A 17,980-nucleotide genomic window follows, 5' to 3' on the forward strand; every position below is an offset into this window, starting at 1 on the left:
TGTGTTAAAATTCTCACTAAAGAATTTGGTATTAGCTGAAATATAAAATGTATGAATGGAAGTGCTAAATGATCAGGAGTTAGAAAGAGAACTAGAAAATAAAGGTACAAAGACATATTATATTAAGCCCTGAGGCAGTACTCCTTATTTATACAATGGAGAATGTCTACAGAATAAGCAACCAGCACAACAGAGGTATGACTAATAGGTAGGTATGAATCAGTAGGTTTTGTATTCTTCTCACATACCTTTCTTCCCATAAGCAGAGGAAATGAAAGAAACCTCCTCCTGAGCTCTCACCCATTCGTTCTTTTCAAATCTGATGCTCACAGTTACGATAGTTAAATTTATCTTTGGGCAACTCAGGGTACTAATCTTACATGACCCCTTCCAAGCTAAATCATGCCCTCATGACTCATTTACTTGCTATTTTTTCCTTGTCTTGTAGAGAACTGCTGTCTAAGGTCTCTGTACAGCAAAATAATAACAATAAAATCAGAACTTTTATCTTGTTCCTGTCTAAACCATCAGAAAGGTTAGAGCATGGGTTTCCATGTCATGAGACCTGAATTATTTGTGTCTGTCTTCCTGCTTGAATCTAGTCACGTGGAAGGACGTTTTCTATTTATCAGATATGTAACTATTCTTGGGTACCAATAAATCAATATCTAATTGCAGTGAAAATCAATTGATTTATCTTTCTTTAAGGTTTTCAAAGGGAGGCAACTAGAAAGAACAGGAAGTAAAATATCACCCTGCAAAATAAGTTTATCGGAGCTCAAGGTGGTACAGTAATCAACAACAAGTGGCTTTATTTCTGAAGTCAGATACTTTATCACTATGCGTCGATGTAAGTAAGTTCCTCAAATGAAGTACTTGTTGATTACTTGGAGATGTGTATGAGTTTGAACTTTTCATCATTTAAAAAGAAAATAATCCTGGGCACTTCTGTTCCTTGTGCTAAAAGATATATTGCAATAGGCACTTTGTGTTTCTTCAATGCCCGTAAATATTTCCTGTGCAGCTGGGGTTTGAGAACTCCAGTGATTTGTAGGCCTTGCACTGGATAGCATACAAGAACACATTCACCTTGATGGAATATGTTAATAGAATAACGTTACTGCATGTGTTCAGTTTCTCTTGGGTATGGCTGTGTTTTCCTTGAAGATATCAGAAGACATATATGGGTGTACTGATTTTTGTGGAAGGGATAATGTTAGCCTGCAATCATATTTGGCTAATTATTTTGTCTTTTTAGTGTAATACAGAGGCATTGCAATCTGCTATCAGCTCTATTTGAAGGTAAAAAATGAGTAAAATTGTAGTACCTTGCCTTCTCCTGTTTAAATATTCTTATTTTGTTTCTGTAATTAATGAGAATGTGTTCTTCTCATGTTTCATCTCTATAGCTGGGCAGTAACAGAAGCAAATGCCTTATCTGATGAACCTTATCTGATGAAAGGGAAAGTAGATGGGAGCAAGGTATTCTTATTCCAGTTGAGAGGTCTGTCTTTTATGATGTTAATAATGCTGAAAGTGTTGATATAATGCAGATGTAGTCAGGAGGAAACCACAGACAGAATGGGGAACCATTGGCTCTGCTGTTTTAGTATCTGCAAACCTGATAGTAAGACTGCAGCTTTCACAAAGAGTACCTTCCTGCTTCTCCCGGAAACATGTAGAAGAATTTTGTTCCATGTCTGCCTTTATATAATGAATCACATCAGACTTCCCTAGGGCTAAATCAGCGAACTTGATTTAAAGTTCAATCCAAAACCCTGGGGTTTTTAAAACAGTCTCTTCATCGACTTTGGTGGGCTCAGACTCAGCAGGTCACTGGCACTTATTTCTCCATCTACTTTTGTACCTTGGGAGGTCCACATTTCTGGAGCACTTAGAAAACAAAATACCAGCTTGATACTCTGGCTCTTATATATGAAAGAACATATTAAGCTTTGACAAGAATGTCAGTGGAGAGCCTTGCAACTTCATTTGCTTATAGGTCTTATGCTACTTCTGCAAACAAGGGCGTGTATTAGGTCCTCTGAGCACTACGTAGCCTTTGTCTTGTCTTCTGTAATTTGTGAAGTGCTTAGTCCAAAAAATAATAAAGAACAACAATCTACAAGCTGTTTAAGGTGATGAATGAGAATGAGACCAAACTGAGTGTTTGCAGTACTATACTCAAATTCTTTCCTGATGCTTAGGTACCTTTTGGAAGTGGTGATGAGTGTCAGTCTCCTGTATGTAGTATTCAGTTACTAAAATACATATTTCAACATCTGCTCCTGCTGATTTTGGTTTTCCGATGTCTCATGGCTGAGATGACAAATACCATAGGGCAACGTTCTGGCAGAAAGTACTCTGCCCGTAATTTGTCCTACATGAGAGATGTGCTATGATGAAAAGATTTAGATAAGATCTAAATCTTATCTTTATCTTTAGAAAAGATAAGGGAGTTCTCATGGACAAAACAATTCCTGTATTCCTGTGAAAGATGAATGCTGCAGTGTAATGTAAGAAATATATTTGCATCATATAAGAAATATTTGTTTCATTTCTTTGCATATGGGCTTGTAGAATTTTCCATTAGTTTATGGGGTCCTCTTGGCAGAGAAACTTATGTAAACAAAGCTATTTGTTAACACTGAACTAGCGGTCAAACTCTGATACCTTAAATCTTCTGTCCAGCTGCTCTGTCTGCTCCATATCTGTCTTTTGGTCATTGGTCTCAGTATCTTTCCTCAATTAAGTACTCCTGTAAAGGGCTCTTCTTTCTTTCCTGACACCTTTTACTTCCTGAAATTGAGTAGGTTCCTAATCCCTGCACCAGTTCTTTTTTTTTTTTTTTTGCCTTCCTAAATGTTTAATCCTATTACAGCAGTTCACTGTTTCTAAGCAAAGGCACAACCTTTTCAAATGACAGTGAAATTTGATGTAATAATACTAATAATTCCCTCTTTGATATAGTTGATGTTAGCATTACATAGCTTTGCATATCAGAGAGGAACGTCACTGATTCTGAACAAGGAAGATACTATTATAGACAGAAATGTATTTAGTATGCCCTCTAGACCTTGAACTTCCCAGGAAACCATCTTTTACTTCCATCAGAGTACTGAGAAAAGGACATTAGCATCTGTACTCTCTTTACTTGAATTGTAGTTGTTGAGTTCAATGCAGCATTTATGCCTAACAGAACAAATTGTTTGTGAGCATGTTGAGCTTCTAGTTATAGAAAGATAAGATAATGACCAATTAGATACAAGGTAAATTATAAATCCAACAAGTTAATAGGGGGAAGAAAACACCTCTATCCTTGAGGATAATGGACCTTGTGGCATCCTAAAAGATCCATTTGGCCAAGGCAAGAGAAACAACTCTTTCTGTGTGTTTCAGGAAAAAAATTCTGACTATAACTCTATTATGGAATGCTGTGGTTTAATGGCAGGGAAACTTTTCTCCACATCTGTGTCTGACTTGATGGTGAACATTGGAAATATGTTCAAAACACTTCCTGGGACTGTACACTTCAGTGCGTGTTTTCTGATGCTAATAGATTTAACAAGTGTTCTTCAGATGTTGATCAGTTTTTTCCTGGGTTCTTGGATTCCAACCACGTTCCCTTCAGTCTTGGGTTACCTTCAGAATCTCTTTATATTTCCAGGAAATGGACTATACCAATTTGAAAACAGTTTACTCTCATTTGCAGTTCTTGTATCAAACTGTTTTCATCTGTTTCCTTAAGAACTTCTTGCCTCCTTCTTGAAACGAAGGAAGAATATGACTTATTATTGCGCATTTCTTCACTGTTAAGTTGTTTTCTGCATACAGATGATCTTCAAACATTTCACTAGTTTGTATTATTCTTTTTTTCTTAAATGTAAATAGATCCAATGCAGCAGCGTCGGATGATGGATTCTCTTCATTTATACAACCTTGCCCTTACCAGGTACATTTATCCAAAAGAGGCCTGTTAAGCCCCAGGGTTCTCATTTTTCTTGTAATCTCCCTTCATTGGCATCTAAAGTGGCATAAAACATACAGACATTTTGACCTTGAAGTCTTCTTGACTGAATGGAAAAGTAAGACCCCTTAAATAATAAAAGAGGCAGGCCATGGTCTTATGGTCATAAAATAAGATCCTGATTTCTTTTCAAATGCTGTTGTGATTTTTCAGTGTCTATATTCACTGCCTTTTGGGGGAGTCACAAGTTTGTTTCTTTTATTTCTTGAAAACACAACTGAAGTGTCAAAGGCTTATTTTTTTTCTTTTTTTTTTTAATTTATGGAAATGCTAGTTGTCTTTGTATATCTTTACCCTTCCTGTTATCTTTCCCTATATAAATTAAGTTTTCCTATCAAAATTATACAAAATTCTGCACTGTATGAACTTTAGCAAAGAGAATCAAAATGTTTTCTTCTTATTTAAGAGTACAGTGGTGAAAACTTGATTTACTTTTGTAACAGTCTCTTATTAAGAGAAATGGAAAGTTGATTTTATAGTCTGAATCTGTACCTTCATAACATAATTACATATGTCTCACTGACAGAACACAAACTATATTCCACTGATACGATGCCCCAATTTCATTTTTAATAAGTAAAGGGTTCTCAGTATTCCAGACAATTCATTCTTTGTTTGGCAGAGAATTCTAAAAAACCTTTACCTGCTGGACGTGTTCTACATTTCTTTACAGCACATAAAGCATTTAGGGCTAATTACTACCATCTCCTTTAAAAGCATGTCTGGGAAAACCAGAAAGAAAGCGGCAGATTCCACCATTGCTGCTAAATGACGGTGATTTTTCCAGGGCCACAGAGTAGCAGCACCTCTGCAGCACTTTAAGGCAGCTCCATATCTTCAAGAGTGGCTCTAGCATAGAGACCACAGTGCGTTTGTGAACTTAGTGGCAAGTTTAGTGGATCAGGTATGCTTCTGAATTAGGAAGTTTGCATTACTAAATGAGAAAAGATTGGTTGTTTTCAAGTGGTTGAAATCCTTGTTATATTCATGCATATTGGGTTGTACACAGTTGACAAGAAGAAACAAAAGCGTGGAGTGTGAGTTGCAAAGCTTGTAAGCGGGTATTTTGCAGCTGATGAGCCATAGTTCTAATATAGTAAACTTTTCTTGAGTGAGCCTCCTCTCAAAACTACTGCTCTGCCAGATTAATGCTGTGTGAGTATCCCAGACCTCAGAAAGTGATGATGGCACTGCTTGGTGGCCAGTGTAAGCTTCTTGCCCCTTATTCATCAGTATATGAGATTTTTTTTCTCACTGTGCTTCTCTCTCTCTCTCTCTTTTTTTTTTTTTTTAACTCAATTGTTCTTCCTTCATGTTCTCAGCTCTCTTTTCACAGTACTTCTCACTGGAGCATCCTTTTCCTTCACTGACCCTTCATTTGTAATCTTTTCAGTGACATTCCATTTTGAACCAGCCTTTTCAAAATGCGGTGTTCTAGATGATTTGAAATCAAGCAGCTTGAATACATGTTTTGAATTTACAAATCCATATATGGATATGTTACAGACTGATCAAAATTAAAACAACTGAGGATGTTTATTTAAAATAACATGCATGCAAATTTATAAGGCTTGCCTTTAACCCTGTAAAAACCTTCAGTTAGAATTAAACCTGTGCAGTTGACTAATCCCAGCAGCTAAAACTCTGCAAGTACAATGTCACAGAATATGGACCTTGTTACAGCACATAGGGAAAAGTTGTTGAGATTTGTGATCTACCCTGTTTTTGAAAATTTTTTACAATTATATTGTTTTCCATGTCTTTATATATTGTTTTCCATGTCTTTGTAAATTATACAGAGATTAATTATTAAATATATAACATTTAACTAGAATTTTTTTCACGTGTAGAATCCACTGCCTTTGTATCAGTCTCCAAACTATTCAAACACCCTTCTTCCCCCAATCACTTAACATATGATTAAGGTTTTCAGTGTCATTTAAATGCATATTTAAAGCTAAACATATGCTTATGTACTCTGACATGCGTAAAAGCGGGTCACAGGCTGAATTAAGACATATGGGCATGGTCCTGTTCCACTAAAGTCACTGGAAGTTTAATTATTGACTTTAGCTGTCACATTTGAGCACTAATGGCTGAAATCTGGTACCTCATTTATAATACAGATACATTAGCCATTGCAAAAAAACTTTTAGACAGTTTAGCCTTGTCTACAATTCCAAAATATATTCTTAAAATGTGACCGTGTCAAAATCAGCACCTGAAATTTTGTATGAAGTTAGGTACATTCTCTAGGTGTGTCTAAGTCTTGAATACATGCATGTATTATGCATTACAGGTATAATAATTCTGAGCTGTTTCACTTGTATCGTCTCACGTATATGTGAATTAACATCCTGGGTTCTATGGTGAATGTAAGCAGACCAGAGTAAAGAATGAGTGATACTCATCCCTAATCATTTTCTCTAACTGGTTCTCTTGTATTAACTCTACTTTCACCATAATGTCTTCAGTAAAAAGTTTTCAAGAAACCATTTTGATTATCATATGAACCACTATGTCTTCTTTCATGGGATTTAAACCTGTCTTGAAAGACTTGTTTAACTTTTAATGATTTTTCTCCAGGACTGCCTTAACTTTTTCAAACTAAAACTGATATTTGCCCAAGAATGAATGGCATCAATTGATATGTACTTTTTTTTTCTTTGAGGTGATTGATGTAATTTTGTATTAAAGTGACCTTTTTTAGAAATGCTTTGACTATAACGATTTCCTGTCCTTTTTGCTTAGCAATCAGAACAGCAGAACTAATGTAAACCTGTTTCAGCTGCTTGATGTTAATGCCTGAAGGGAAGTGAGATGCACAGTGCATGTGGAACTGGTGGCAGTGAATACAGGTAAGTCCTAGTACCAGTGAAATGTGGAAGTTGAACAGTAACCTGTGAGGTGCTCAGGGCTTGGTAAGAAAGGGAATGTGAGCATCGCAGGACTGAAAATATGATCAAATGTTGTCTTGAATTTATTTACATTAAATTTTGCAGCAAGAAGTTTTGTTTTCAAGTGAACTATGCTTCTAACATACTTATGGGCTGATTCTTGTTTTTCTATAAGGCTGTTTGACCTTGGTTCTGTTGGGAGATATGGAGAAACTGTGACTGATGCTTACGAATTATGTAGTTATAGAGACATATCTGTATCTCTATGAAAATGATAGCTCCTTATGTGAAATTTCCTCATTACATGCTTTCCTAATTGATGTATAAGGATGGCAGTGACTTTTTGGAATTTTGGGGTCAGCATTTTATTTAAGATACTCTAATTCAAAAGAGAGAAGTATGGGGCAAATTTTACCAAAAAGACTTTTGACATATGCTGTTAGAAAAAAAAAAAAAAACTTCATACCACTCAGTTAAAAACTGTTAACATCAACAACAGAAAAGTGATTTCCCACAGTTCAGGACTTAGGTGCTTGGATGACTTACCCCCCATTTTATCACTCTGGCTGTAGAATGTGTAAGCAATGCTCTAGGTTTATTTCCATATGAACACCTTGAATTATTGTGACATAGGCAGGATACTCAGAGCAAGGAGAATTCATTATGGGGATTCTTTTCTTTTTTCATATTTTTATTTTCTGTTTTCACTGTAGACAAGAAAGTAACCTTTAATGTGTAAAGCCAAGTTTATTATCTCTTGTTTGTAGGAAGAGGGATAGAAAAATTACTTCTGTGATGCTATTTCAACTGTGAAGTGCACTTCTTCATAACACGGTGATCTTAATATTATAGTCAATAAGTAAGAAATAAAGCGTATAACAGAATTAACAGGATCTGCTTAAAAATAAGGCTGTAATTACAAACTATCCTACTACCAGGATTTATTTCATAGAGCATATGGCTTCTCTAATTAGGAGGAACACTTTTATTTTTCTATCTTTTAATCTTTTAAGCCGAACATAATACTTTAAGTTCTTTTCATGTATTACCCAACTTGTCAAATATGCCTGCTTTTGCATGTAATTTTTTTCTCTGTTCTACTTCCCCTTGTTAGAGGTGGAATTTAAAAAATAAATAAATAAAAAAGACATTTAAAAATTGGTTTAGAAGTTAAAACTGGACTTTCATTTGAAAATCTTCCTTTATTCTATATTTTTTAAGATTATATTTCAGAAGTTTTGTTATTCCATCTATTTGAACATGTCCATCTGACCTTTGCCATTTATTTATAATTGCTGTCTCCCATTTCTTATTTTTTTAGGATGATGCATTTGTTGTATAATTATTGCTTTGTCAGATACCCTGAATGTAATTTGAATAAAAAACATTGCAAATTGCTGTTGCAAAAATGTATAACATGTAATTTGTCCCCTTAGAAAACAGCATTCTGTCTTTTGTTCTATTGTCTACGTAGTGAGAAAAATCCTGAATTAATTTAAGTAGACTGTCAATCTAGGAGGTACGTTTTGAGAAAATAAGTTGAGATTTACTACCGTACTTTGTGAAGTGTATCTACTAGGAGGCCTAAATCTTGCCAGCTGTTAATCAGCATGAATACTTTGTAATTTATATTGGAGATGAGAGAATTCAAGAAGCATTCTTGTCAAATAGATGCAACTCTGAACATCAAGAAGATTCTGATGCTGACATAAGGTCTTGTGTCATGAAACAAAAAAGTTCTAGCAAATTATAGCAAGCTAAGAAAAGCAAGGCATCTTGCAGTGTTCACACTTCTTCGCTCTAGTGTTTTCCGACGTTGCACATGGACAAGCATCTGGGCTGCAGAGCAAGTCCAAAGATAGATGTAGCAACAAACATAGCTCTGGAATAAAAACACCTGAAAATATCTCTGAAGAGCTGGCTATATGTTTTGGTAGGTATTTCTTGAAGGTGATCCCATTACATCCCAAGTAGCTGTTGTGAGTTGTTTATAGCTCTTGACCATTCAGGTGGCTTCTGGAGTGCTTATCTCTTAGTGCTTTTGGGAAATGAAGTTAGCTGCTACCCAGCAGTTCTCTTGTGCTTCACTAAGAAGCAATGAGTTGAATAAGTCTTGCTTTCCCTGCCCCCAACCTGCCACCCTTATATTAAGGCAGTTGTTAGTGCACAATCATCCTATCTTCAGTAGGATTTCTCTTGTAAGTACTATGTACTTTATATTGAAGAGGTGGCTGAATCAGCATCTAATATACATACAGGTCAGTTATAACATTTGATATTTTCTCGGAGTTACCAGCAGCTCTTTTCTTCCAAATAGTGGCATAACTCAGGATCAACAGAAAGATTTATTTAAAAAAAAAAATTTTTTTTTTAAAGTTTGCTCATAAATCTCTTGTTTGAATTCCAGCATTCTTAATTTTCTAAGGAAAACACAATAGGAGCAAACGAAAATCCCCAAACATAATTAGTGGAAAAAAAGCAAAGGAAATTTCAGGTCACTAACAAACTGTGTCTTTTTCATGCTATGTGGGAATTTTAGCAAAACAAACTGTACCCAAAATATTGATTTTATTTTTTTGAACTAATAAGTGAGGCATATTTGTAATAAATTCGTTTTAGTAATGAGTCCAGCCTGTCCTCTTTGGATGTCTTCTGTACATCATTATCAGTACATCATTCAAGTGATCTTAGTCATCTACTGTAAACTGGAGAAGTTTTTCTGTCTCCACTGTCAGAACTACTTCTGAAGTTTTCTGCTCGTATGTATATGAATATTTATATAGATACTTAAGATTTCTTGGATCTTAGGTTCTTTATGAAGAATAATACTCAGATTTAAATGAATTAAAACAATTTCCTTGAAATTTATTGTGAAACCTTTTCACTGTGTATAAACTAAAGCTTCCACAGAAATGTGAAATTGAGGATGCCCAGTTTAGGTGAAGGTGTTAAGGACTGTTCATTCATTTATATATCTAGTAATATAAGTACACATGTGCTCCAAGATAAAAGTTTATAAGCATGTTATACAAACAGCTAAACTGTAGGTAAGACAATTTAAGAACGAGCTGTTAGCTACTACTTGCCTTCTCAAATTGGAATCTGGAGGTTCATACAAGAGGTCTTCAAAGTCACATGGACTATGAATTTCTTGAATATATTCTTTAATTATATCTGTAAAAAAGGAGGGGGTACTGAAGCATATTCTTTCCAATGGTTGAGCTGCAGATGACAGCAACTGAAGATTTAAGCTAGTGTTCTTCTGAGAGCAGAATGTCATGCATTTTGCATTCAAGTCTTGTATCTGGCCATATTCCTTTTGTATCTACTCAAGCTCTCGCTGGGAAGAGCTGTAACAAATGCTGTGCACTAAGATTTGTGGAAATGTGACATACTTGATCAGTTATATGTAAAATGTACAGAATTCTACATCTGAATGATGCTTAGGAAGTTACAGTCTCGTCAGGAATAAGAGATTTTCAAAGGAAAGCTTTAGGAAAGGTGCTTTTGGCATGTTATCCATTCTTTGCTACTATCCAAAACTCCCTCCTGAGAGTCATCTACAAAATCCAAATTTGTGAGTAAGCATGAAATAAATTTGCCAAGCTGCTGTCGACAAAGCACGTAACAACCTATACTGTGAAAGGTGGAGGAAAAAACAGGCGGTTACAGCTTGAACATTTATTAGATTTCAAATATTAATTTGTTTAAAAGGGGATTATGTTGTTTAAATAAAGTAATTTAAAATTAATGTGAGACTCAGGAACTGTCTCATCTGATCCTTCTGGAATATAACAGAGGTAAGAATTTTGGGTGCGTGTACAAGCATATATACATATGTATATATGTGTGTGTTTATATATGTGTGTATATATATATATATATACACACACACACACACACATATCAGCAAAATACCTAACATTACAGTGGCTGAAATAGATGGCTCTCTCTAGCATCTCAGGGCTTCTTGTGTGAACTCCATGAAAAGGAGCCTTTGTTTCCATAGGCAACAGAGTCACTGTGGCACTATGGATCAAACACATCCGGATTTACTTTTATGCCTCTGAGGTAAACAGTTGCCTGCTGCACTACATAAATACTGAAAGGAAAACTCTCCTGGTAAAAGACCTGACCAGCATGAACTGAGGGTAACTATGGGCTGCTGAGAAGAGCCTAGCTCAGGCAGCTCCCTGATAAAAGTACCCTGGGCAAATGCTACATGTGCTGCCATTTTTGCCTTTTCTGTCTTTTGTGTGAATTTCACAGCTAAGACTGATTAAAAAACAATCCGTTTTTTACATATAATCTTTTTTTAGATAATTTTTATATATCTTTCATGTTATCATGTCTGCTTTCCCACTTCCATGAAGAGTATGTTTTGTTTGTCTTGTTACAGTGATATTAGTGAAAAAATTATCAGTATTTTTACTTTTCATGGTTTGAGTTACAGAATCTGAGAACTGCAGCATTACATCTCAGCCATCCCAAACAGCTGTAGATGCAGCTAAAGGGAGAGTTTCAGAAGGAAAAGGGCAAATCTTGCTTCTGTTTGAAATCATATCCTTACAATTTAATGGTATTGGAATAAATTCAAGCAACATATTATAAATGAATGCACATGAATAATAACCTTTAAATAAAAGAACTAGATGTCTTATGATTGTTGTTGTACAAGAAATATGAACCATGGAGATCACAGAGAAATGTTAGCTACTGACGAGCAATGTTTGATTTTGCTGAATCTGCTTATTCATCTGACTAAAAAAATGTCATACTATGCAGTCTATTTTTCTTTTTTTATCTTGCTAATGTTTTTGTTCTCTTGAAGGCAGGCTTTCAGAAGTGCAAAGCACAAAGGCACTGTATGTTCCAGTGGTTCAGTACAAGCAAGAACTGATCCTAAATACCCAAAAAATTAGATGTTGAGGTAAGCATTTCTTTAATTGATTGATATTTATTGGTATTCACTCTCATGGAACTGAAACAACTTTTAATCCAGAAAATAATAAAAAGTATCAGAGTTTTGCCTCTGTAATATGGAGACTTTTATAAAACTTACTCATCTTGCTGCTAAAAATGCTGTGGTTCTTACTTAAGTGGCTTAACTAACTGTCAGACATTGACCTGTACGCAGAAGTTTGCAAAACAGTGTCAGCTATAAGAGTTTTCAGAGGCAGGGAAGCTGGGAAGCTCTCCTTTCAGAAGGCTGCTTCCCTCTTAAAGGAAAGGATTTCTTAGATGACATCTACTCCTGTCCCATGTAGCTTTGGCACTGTGGTACCACAGGTGCTGACATGTGACTCAGCCTGTCCCTTTATGATACTAGGCCTCCTTTTGCAGTCTGTTTCTGCTAGACAAACTTCTCTTCAGGAATGGGTGCTGGAAGGTGCCCTTCTGTCTTTGACTTTCTCTGTCAAGAGAGGTTAGGCAGTGTGATATTTTTATCTCTGCTGTTCTTGTCACAGGCAAAGTCTTCGTATAAATGTTCGGCTTTTTTTTTCTAATTAAGACTATTGAATAAATTAACTATTAAGAACAAAGCTAGGTGTCATTTTAAGGCAGAAATGTGATAATTATGTCACAAAGAATGCTTTTTTTTTGAGTTCTGCATCCTAGATCTGTACCACCTTTTCTGGTTAACGTGAAAGCTTTTCAAGGTCAGCAATGCCATACGGGTAATGACAAGCCTCAGGTAGGCTTATATTAAATGTGTCCTCAGTGGTCAGGTTAATCTTTTCATTTGTGATTCCTTTCATAAATGAATACATGCAAAGACATTGCCTGTGTTAGAGAAGTAATCTTTGAATCTTTAAAAAATCAAGGCAGTCTATTTTTCTAATAAGAGACTATAACCCTTGCATTAAAAGCCATAAAATTCATTATAATAATCTTACTTTGTGTGCTTTATTTATCAAAATGAAAACTCTGGATACGCTGCTTCCATGTTGTTTAGATGTAAAAAGTGTAGAAGGATAAATAAAAATGGGGCAGCTTATCTGCACTTTTAAATTTAATCCAAAATTACACATTATATGTGACCTAAATATTAAAAAAAATAATAATAATAAAATCAGATTACCAGTCTCTTGAAAGTGGAGATCACTTCAGAAACTACTGGAGTGAACCCTGTAGTCCTTATATAATGTGAAAGTAGCAGGCTGAGCTCACAACATCGTTTTCATAAGAAGCTGATTTTCTTTAGCATGAGTAGTATTTGGTGTTATTTTGTAGAGATTTTCAACAGTCAGAGTACTATTGCTGAAACAATTTTAACTGCCAGAGAGTCTTGTATTGTTATTTTTTTCGTCTGAAAAACAGAAGTCTGACTTATTCCTTAAGATTTCTGTATCATAAGCATGCAGGAGTCACAGATTTCCCTGTCCATGAAATTGAACATATACAACAATTTTATCTTTTGAAATATTTTTAGCCTTGTTTCTTTACAGAAATAACATTCTTTGCATTCGTTTTATCTATGTGTATCTGTCTAAATGTCTCGTCTAATAACTTTTGAACCTGATATCTGATGTCAACCAAGTTTGACAGAAGAACAGAAGTATCAAAGATAATTGAGTTCTTGGTAGTACTGTAAAAATAAGACCCCATAAGCACTTTGAAAGAGAGAAAAACAGTAGAGAGAGCTCATGTTTTGTGAAAGGTTATAAATTCACATACCAGAGGAAAAGCTCAACTCAGGGCTTAAATAATGAGGTACAAATCCACAGGAAATCAAGCTGCATTTATTTCAGGCTTCATTGTTTCACTTTTGTTTATAATAACATCTTATGGGATTTAGAGATAAAAAAAAAAAAAAATTAATCTCATGTATTTGTCTTTATTTACTCTATTTAGTTTTCACTGTTCAAGCTCACTGATGAGGGATTTTTTCTTTATTTTTTGTCCATGTTTAATCAAGCATAAATTTATGAGAGGTGCAAATAGTATTTGATCTTTATTTCATTTCTGATATAGCATGTTCTGAAAGTATTTCTCTACCTTTTTGTATTTCTGCAACACAAAGACTATCATATATGAAAATGATTGAAAAAAATCAGCAATCAGTGTGCTGTGGGATGACACTGATTCTGGCTCTTTGTAATAAAGTTGGAGAAATCATTCTGAACCATCTTTTGTTTAGCAGGCGTTTTGCTTTCCCTGGGCGTGTGAAGGTATTTTATATCAGTGCTGTTTAAAAGCAATGCTAGAGAGAAATTCCCGGACTTGATAGCTGTTTGAACATGCAAGAAAAAGTATTTACCTTTTCTAGTCAAATTTTTCTCTTACCATCTTCATGCCCTCTACCCTGCAGGGACAAAGTCTACTTTATGTTCTTGGACTTGATCTTTACTACTAAGACTGACCTTTAGGAATATTGGATCCAATACTACTTAACATCTTCCTTACTGACCTGAATGATGGGGCAGAGCACATCTTGGGCAGCTTTGCTGAGGACAGGAATGGGAGGACTGTTGGATACACCAGCTGGTTGTGCTGTTATTCAGAGTGTTGACAGAAATCTCAAGACATGTTCAAAAATGGAAAATTCAAAGTTCTGCACCTGGAGAAGAGTAATCCTGTGAGGTATAACTTTGAGGCCCAACCAACTGGAAATCAGCTCTCAGAGTTTATAAATACTGAAGAGAAGATGTAAAGAGGATGGAGCTAGGCTCTTTTCAGCAATGATCAGTTACAGTGGGACAAGAGGGAAAGGGTGCAGACTGAAATGCAGAGCATTCATTTTAAAGATAGGGGAAAAAAAAAATCCTTTATTGTCAGGATAATGAAATATATGAAGAGGTGTCTTAGGTTGTGAAGGCTCCATTCGTGGAGGTATTCAAAACCTGATTAGACATAGCCCTGAGTAACCTGCAGTAGCCACTCTATTCTAAGCATGGGGTTGAACTAGATGATACCAGAGGTAGACAAACAATTGTGTTTTAAGATTATTTGCTGAATTGCTTTGCTTTTGTCAAGAGAATAAGACATGCAAAATATACTGATGGGCAAATGTTTGTTACAGACCTGCACAACCTTGAGCTAATAGAAGTCAGGATAAAAAAAAAAAGTCCTTTGTGCTGGGTACAAGCTGATGGTTAAATTATGCAAGATATTTACTGGGGAGGAATTCCTTACAGATATGCTCCAATTTTCTTCTTTCAGTTGTGTAATATAAGTTTGCTTTCTACTTATGCCTATTGACAGACACACAAGTCTTTTTTAAACCCTCCATACTGAAATTAGGAGTTTCTGCAAGCCATTACAGACTAAATAGGTTTTTTGTTTATTTTTTGAAGTGTTTCTTGTCTTAGAGACACTTACGAGAGATTTGTCTTTATAATCTTTAGTCCTTGAATATGCTTATCTTTTCAGCAGCAATTTGTGACTCCCAGCATTCCTTTTCTACTGAAAATATGAATGTAAAACCCTACATTATTTATTCTTCCCGAAGTGAATTACAACCTGCAGTTGCCAAGAGGCAGCGGCAAGTTAAAGAGCAATTTAATTGTAGATGTTTTACTCTTTACTCCTTTAACTCTTTCCTAAGGGATGGATAAATACAACAGGCAGCTGAACAGTAAAGGAGCACTTCTGGAGACAGAAGTCAGAAGTACTTTGACTCTAAGAGGAGGAAAGTCATAATGTAAGACAATCTCTAGCAAAGCAGATACATGAAATAACTTTGTTCAAGGTTGCTAGTATGACAAAATATACTCTTAAATTATAAAATTTTGGTATCAACTGGTAATTTTAGCTTAGGGATTTAATTAGCATTAGGGAGAATTTAAAGAGGTTGTCCCCTTGTTAATGCATGAGCAGAAATATCAGCCTCCAACATTGCCCTGTAGTACCTCTGCCAGCTTAAGCCGGAGAACTTTGTGAAGGAAACAAGAATTGGGTTAAAGAAAAATCAAGATAATAGGAAAATACTTCAGTAGGTCTCTGTCTGTTCAAATGGTATGGTCTCAGGCAAGCCTGTGATGCTGTGGTTAAATTCTTGCTAGTATTCATGTTTGCTTGAGGTTACCATGGACAGTTAGTGCTTCTCTGGATGAGAGTGTGCAGAAGTAGAGACTGGTTTTTATACTTGCTTCAAACATATTAATGAACTTACCAGCACGTTTAAAATGAATTAAAAACTTCAAGAGTTTGCTTACTTGGTATTAAAAACTCCCATGTGCTTTTCTATCCAATCCATTATTTGCATGTCACCAGAGGAACTTTCCATATAGAGTCCCTTACCATGTTGGCCCCAGCAAGATGGATATAACCTGTCTCCTATCAATGAATCTTTACAAGGTGTCTGCAATAATTGCCTTGTCCACTTATTATAACCACAGCTAATGACAACCCTATAATCCTGAACTGTGCAAATCGTAAATTGTAGTGCATTAGAGCAGTGTGAGCTATATCTGCTGACTGAAGATATTCTCCTTATACATAGCATAAGAAGCGCCTGAGAGGGTTTAGTGAAAGTTATATTACCACCTTATCAAGGCTTCACATTACAAACCAATACAAGACGTAAAGCTCTTTGCATGGATGCTCACAACTACAGAAGCCAAGACCATTTGAATAAGGCATGGATAACAGTGGTGGTATTATTATGGTAGAGAGAAAATTGGGCTTATTCTTCTGTTGTTAGCTCTTGTGAGAACACCTTATTTTCTATTAACAGCATGAGCAATATCTGTCGTCAAACAGGGATGATCCTTTCTTTTATACATGTATCACATGTCTTAACTCTGAAGGGCATAGGTATTTTTGCATGACACTATGCTATCTTTCTGTGGCTCCTGAAGTTAGCAAAGAAATTACAAGGAAGATGTAGCTTAGGCATTTGCAAAATCACAGAGTAGTAAGGGTTTGAATGGAGGTCCCTCTGGAGATGGTCTTTTCCAACTCCCCTGCTAAAAGAGGTTCTCTAGTAGGTTACATGGGATTTGCTCTATCAAGTAGTGTTATTTTGCTCTTTTTATCTGTTGCAGTTTCCATGGGAATAAATAGAAGGCATTACATTTGGAGCTACCTTCATATTAATAAGTATCAGGATGTGCATAAGAGAAATTTTTTTGAAAAATATCTTGCTTTCCATTGTTCTTTTTCATTTTGTCTCATTTAATTGACTTTTTAAATTTATTTTTTATTCTGTGCACTAAAGAAAGCTGCAAGATGAAAAAATAGTTGATTTTTTTGAAAGAAATCCCTCATTTTGATTATAAGTAACATATGAAGTCATTTATTTTGTCGGAAGTACGAGGTACTTCTATCCTTGAGTTTGTTCCCTCTACACAGAAGAGATAATGTTATATACCTAAATGTTGTTAATCTGGACATAAAAATAAACCTAGTTCATTCCTGGAAGTTAGGTGGGCGTGCAGATTTAAGTATAGCGGAGCGGAAGATTGGAAAGAGTTTTCTCAAGTGGTTGAAGCATATTTATGGAGCCACATGCAGAGACATTGCAGGGATGACTTTAACTCTCTTATCCTTTCCTCCTGCAGAAAATCCACAGGAAACCTGGTTGTTTACAGCCTTAAACTCTGTTTGACCAAAAATGGGAATGGCTCCATCTATAACCAACTCTGAAGTGTTCAAGATTTAAGCTTTGTGGCCTTTGCAAGCTGAACAAATTCCATGAGAAGTCTTGTCCTCTGAGTCTGATGTGATTTTTCTCTACAATTTTTTCCTCTTTATTCGGCTTTTTCTCACCCTGCCCTCTACTGTCACATAGTTCCACTTGCACTTGTGCCTATGTGGCAAACATAAAACTTCTGGAGTCCTTATGACAGTGTGTATTAAAACAAGTCCATGTGGGATTTAGTAATGAAAAACATTGTTATTAATGATGTAAATTATAAAGTCCCGTTGTGTTCCACTGCTAGCTGCTGAAGATCGTCCGCACACAACTGGGTACCTTCCAAACCTATTGCTATGGAAATGTCATACTGCTTTAATAGACTGTTCAGGAAGAAGAAATATTTTACTTTTGAATCCAAATCTCCATTCTCTAGTATTCCCAAATGCAAAAACTTGCTTCATTTTTTTGGTACTC

General features: G+C 35.5%; 1 long non-coding RNA gene across 6 annotated transcripts in view; it reads left to right on the plus strand.

Moving 5' to 3' along the window:
- LOC116230392 (uncharacterized) overlaps nt 1-17,980 on the plus strand; it is a 147,058-nt gene that overhangs the window by 81,571 nt on the left and 47,507 nt on the right. For 4 of the 6 annotated variants that reach the window (XR_016469160.1, XR_004167222.2, XR_016469164.1 and 1 more), the window contains exons 2-4: nt 6,779-6,885; nt 11,756-11,854; nt 17,430-17,590. This is a non-coding gene — a long non-coding RNA (uncharacterized LOC116230392). Of the gene's footprint in view, nt 1-708; nt 851-3,890; nt 3,953-6,778; nt 6,886-11,755; nt 11,855-17,429; nt 17,591-17,980 lie in introns of those variants that run through there. The other 2 variants (XR_016469161.1, XR_016469163.1) reach the window with 2 other exon arrangements.

Source organism: Phasianus colchicus, chromosome 9 (genome assembly GCF_987193195.1).
Source record: "Phasianus colchicus chromosome 9, bPhaCol1.hap1.1, whole genome shotgun sequence".
Taxonomy (NCBI): Eukaryota; Metazoa; Chordata; class Aves; order Galliformes; family Phasianidae; genus Phasianus; species Phasianus colchicus.